Source organism: Canis lupus, chromosome 1, assembly GCF_011100685.1.
Source record: "Canis lupus familiaris isolate Mischka breed German Shepherd chromosome 1, alternate assembly UU_Cfam_GSD_1.0, whole genome shotgun sequence".
Taxonomy (NCBI): Eukaryota; Metazoa; Chordata; class Mammalia; order Carnivora; family Canidae; genus Canis; species Canis lupus.
This window is the reverse complement of record NC_049222.1, coordinates 16,389,917-16,395,094: the sequence shown is the minus strand read 5'-3', so window position 1 is coordinate 16,395,094 and position 5,178 is coordinate 16,389,917. Positions and strand designations below refer to the sequence as shown.

At 40.3% G+C, this 5,178-nt stretch overlaps 1 pseudogene; it reads right to left on the bottom strand.

Annotated features, from left to right (window-relative positions):
* Positions 1 to 495: 495 nt before the first annotated feature.
* LOC100688291 lies at positions 496 to 4,789 on the bottom strand (annotated as a pseudogene).
* Between the last annotated feature and the right edge of the window lie 389 nt (positions 4,790 to 5,178).

Genomic DNA, 5,178 nt, shown 5'->3' with positions numbered 1-5,178 from the left:
GTAAATGGATGGATCAACTAGCCTCATTGTAGAATCAGTTTCATAATGTGCGTTTATACTGAAACATCCCGTTGTATGCCTTTTTTTCCCCATTAATAAACCTTGATTTCACTCAAACTGAGCAATGATAAATCTTCCACACTGAAGTAGCTTCCTTGCCCAATTAATCCAAAGGGAAAAAAACTGAAATGATTAGTAAAGAAAAATGTATGGACTAACACACCCTTTTAATGTTTTTAAATATTTTTAAGGTTTAAAAAGTGTTTAAAGTTTGTAATTCCTAGTAGGAAAACATTATCTGAATGAATACCCTAATGGCAAACAACTGTAGAATGTTTTAGTTGCAGGTGGGGCAGAGGGGTAGGGATTCTCTTCACAGCATCCCAGCTTTCTTCTTGAGAAGGTCAGAGGTACACTGGTTTGTATTATTGTGACATCCATTAGGTGATCGAAGTTGCTTTTCCTTCAGCAAGGGCTTTATTTGTCAGAAGGGCATTATGCTTGACCTCCAAATTTGGCTGACAATTTACTATGAGATTCATAACCTTTGGGTTGCTCTGATATTTTGACATATTTGCTGGGTTCTGGCCACATCCTGGAAGGCCACCATAACTTCTGGATCCTGCATGGCTGCAAGAACCTCTGGGTCACTAGGAATTTCATTGAGCCCAGGCATTCCTGCCATTTCAGGCATCCCCCCTGCCATTCCAGGCATTCCTCCAGGAAAATTACTAGGCATTCCTCCTAGAAAGCCACCTAGAAAAGAGCCATACTGAGCTCCTGATTGTCCTTTCGCTTCTCCCTCCCTCTGGGCTCTCTCATGTTCTTCCCTAGCCTTCTTAACCCTTTCTATTCTTTCTTTGACCTCTCACTCTTCATGTTTTTGTTCATACTTTCTCCAATGTTCAGCAATTTTTCTGGGCCCTGGGTTGAACTTCGTTCAGCATTGCACTGGCATCTTCATCATAATCCAGTTTACAAGCAAGGGCAAGATCATGTGCTGCTTCTTCCCAATGACCCAGAAGTCTGTGTGCTTTCCCTCACCACTTGTAAGGCTGAGCTGAATCAGGAATTATTTCAATAGCTCTGTCACAGTCTCAAATGGCAGCACTTGGCTTCTGTAGTTTGATGAAGACACTGGCTCTCTTGGCATACAGAATGGCCAAGCGAGGATTGAGTTTGATGGCATCTGTGAACAAGTCAATGGCTTTCTGTAGGTCACCACCATTTAGGGCATCAGTAGCAGCCACTTTTTTTTTATCATTTGCCTGATCCATCATTTCCTCGGTTATCTCTACGTTTTCATCTCCCATTTCTTGAGGGGCATCAGTATCTGGTTCAATTACACCTTCCTTGTCCATTTCTAGATCACTTTCATCATCTGATGGTTCGTCTGTCTTTATGTTTTCCTCCTCCTTCTTACTATCTGTTTTTTCTTCCTTGATATTGTCTTCTGATTTAGTTTTATGAGTAGCAGGTGGTATTTTACCCCCATGGTATTTTACCATGCTCTCCACCCTCTCCCGCAGGAAGCACATTTCCTCGGTGTGCAGAACACTCGGATCCTGCTTACACATTTTCACGAAGGCCCGAAGCTCACTCACTTTGCAGGGGTCCAAGGTCCAGGGGCCCTGGCAGGTGGCAGGCTTAAATAGATATAACTTGGTGTGCCACGTATGCCTCCATAAACCTGGAAGAAAATAAGTGTTCATCAGTTAGAAACAGTTATGTCAGCAGCACTATCCAGCTGAAGGAGAAATGGTTAGCAAGTGTCTCTCCTTTGTGTTCTAGACTTTGAAAGAAGGAACATTGCTTCTTTTTGTTTGTTTGTTTTGAATAAGTGGAGAAAATTAAAAAGCTGGCAGTTAGGGTATGGAACCAAGAAACTTCTGGCTAATACAGAGTCTAGAATAGCAACAACAAAGAAAATTCTTTACATTTCTGGTGGTTTCACTTGGAAGATAGTTTGCAGGTGGATAATAGAGAGTGGCATTCTGAGAGTCAAGGGGAGCGAGAATAAGAAGCATCTGAAGGAGGAGCACCTGGATGGCTCAGTTGGTGAAGCATTTGCCTTCTAGTTCAACTCATGATCTCAGGGTCTTGGGATCGAGTCCTGAGTCGGGCTCTTTGCTCAGTGAGAAGTCTGCTTCTCCCTCTCCCTCTGTGCTCTCTTTCTTACTGTCTCTCAAGCGAATAAAAATTTATTTATTTATTTATTTTTTAAAAAGATGCATCTGAAGGAGCATCTGATTGTGAGCTTGTCTTTTGGCCAGCAGGAAACTCAGGTCAACTCATGCACAGGATGGAGTCAGGGCCCTTTGTAGAATCTGTCATTGGGCTTCTTGTGTCCCGGGAACCAGATGTGATTCCTTCCCCTTTCCTTCTCTTGAGTTTCCCCCTTCTAGTGGCACTAGGTATACCCTGTGGTCTCTCCTGATAGATTTCTCTGAGGGCTATGTCTTTGATATATTTTTGCAAACTCCACCATAACAATATACCACTTAATCTATAACTCACAAATATGTTTTTCATTAACTATGCAGATCAGACCAGGGTTTGACTTATGCTTAATAAGCAGTTGGATATTCATTATTGGTAATACTGATGCCATGTCATGTATCTGTTCATTTCTCAAAAATTGTATTCTAAGTCTCATTTTGGCAGTTTCAGTGGAAAAACAGGGTTTCCTAAACATTTTTTCCAGCTTTTCTTCTTGAGGAGAAACCAACTGAATTCCTTCTATGTCATTGATTTTTCTAGTTCTTAGACTAAGGACTGTATAATTCTGCTCCTCAGGATTTGCAGGTTAATGAAGGATTGAGATATAGGTAGTGAGTATATGGATATTTTTGAGAAAAAAATTTAGATAAGTCTCACTAGATACTAATATGGAAGAATTTTGTCACATGCATAATAGATCTCTCAAGCTCAGCAAGTAGAAAGTAGTAGAATTTGCAAGGTTAAAATGCCCAGTATGTGGGATTCCATGATTTAATAAGCATGGTCAGAGCAAAGAAAAAATGTAAAATAAGAGTAGTCCAGGCTCTCTTGAGGTTTTATGTTATAATTCATTTAAGTAATGGTTCTTTTTTTTTAAAGTAATTTCAACGTGGGGCTCAAACTCACAACCCCAAGATCCAGAGTTACGTGCTCTTGTGGCTGAGCCAGCCATGCACCCTGGTTCTTAATAATCATAGATTTTTTTTCTGAAAAAGACCTATTATTTCATTTATTGTGAGTAAAAGGAAAACATGAAAATAAAATTGTTACTAAAAGTACAGCTCATAGTCCTTTAAATCCATGAACTGGGGATCCCTGGGTGGCGCAGCGGTTTAGCGCCTGCCTTTGGCCCAGGGCGCGATCCTGGAGACCCAGGATCAAATCCCACGTCGGGCTCCCGGTGCATGGAGCCTGCTTCTCCCTCTGCCTGTGTCTCTGCCTCTCTCTCTCTCACTGTGTGCCTATCATAAATAAATAAAAATTAAAAAAAAAAAAAATAAATCCATGAACTGTTACATCACTGAGTATATGGTGGCAGAGAATATAAAAGTGGGGTGCAGTAAATCATAAGCTGACACCTGAAGGAAGGAGAAATGAGGAAACAAAAAAACAAACCCAACTTTCATACTCTCTCTAATGGGCCTTCATAAAATTTTATGGTCCAATATATCTGTTTCCTGAATCTTATGATAAATGTATTGTTTTAGTGATTTGTTTGCTCTTTAAGTTATAAAATGTTTGGTAAAAAAACCCCATTAGGCTATAGATAAAACCATCTGTAAATAGTAAACAATTATATATCTATTTAAAAATATTTATATTTCTTACTTATTTCTATTTAAAAATACCTATTTCTTACTGCTGTTTCTTATATCATATGTACTGGCTAAAACCTCAGGTGCAATGTTGAGTAGATGTGATGACAATAAGCATCTTTTCCTATACTTTTTGTTTTAAGGGAAATGGCATTTCTAAGGCTTTCATAGCACATTTAGATTTTAATTGATCATCTCTGTCTGGTTTAGAGAAATTCCCTTCAATTCCTATTTCCCTAGGAGATTTACTCATCAATAGTTGAATTTTATCAGATTTTTTCTTCATGTATTAGGATAATCATATAGCTTTTGCTCCTCTAATCTGTTGTATAAATTAAATTAAGAGTATAAATAATAGTGAAAGGGAATATAAGGGAAGGGAGAAGAAATGTGTGGGAAATATCAGAAAGGGAGACAGAACGTAAAGACTGCTAACTCTGGGAAACGAACTAGGGGTGGTGGAAGGGGAGAAGGGCGGGGGGTGGGAGTGAATGGGTGACGGGCACTGGGGGTTATTCTGTATGTTAGTAAATTGAACACCAATAAAAAATAAATTAAAAAAAAACAAATAGACAAAAAAAAACCCAAATAGACAAAAAAAAGAGTAATTAAGACATCCTTGATATTTTAAAAATTAAAAAAAATTAAAAAGGAGATCCTACCTTTTGTAATTATTTTTATTTTTTTCTGTACACTCCGGGACTTGGTTTGGAAATATTTGTTTCAGATTTTTGTATCAATAGTTATATAGGGAATGGACCTATCCACTTTATTTCTAGGATCGAAAGGAAAAGAAAGAAATCGTTAGCTCTGCCCATAAGCTCTATGAGGGTGGGGCCTGTGGGTCTGTCTGTGAAAGAGCAGGAGACTTCCTCCCCACCAGTACCAGCCAGCTGCTCCTTGTGGCATCCTGGCCAGTGTGCAGAGGGGATGGGGGAGGCCTGCAGATGCCCGGATGGTGGAATCACTGGCATACTGCGTGAACATCCTGACATCCAGAACCAGCACCACCAGGAGGGGCATCACTGGGGAAGCCTGTGTTTGTTCACAAGGCAGGGGGCAGCCCCTCAGACAACTGGCACGCACGGACAGAGCTGCTACCATTACAGGCATTTCCCCAAGGTGGGGAGAAAGTGTCCCATAGAAGAGAAGACCCATTACAACAAAGTTGCCATCTCTCTAAGGGCTGAAGGGAGGATGCTGTCAGGCTGCTTTTCCAGGATCAAAGCTATGGTCCCTCTGATAATGGCTTGCTCAGTTTAAAAGCTGTCACTTGAGAGACAGTTACAATAGAGTGCACTCAACCTCACCCAGCCTTTGTACTCGCTCAGATCAAAACATCTCCTTTCTCTGCTCTGCTAAT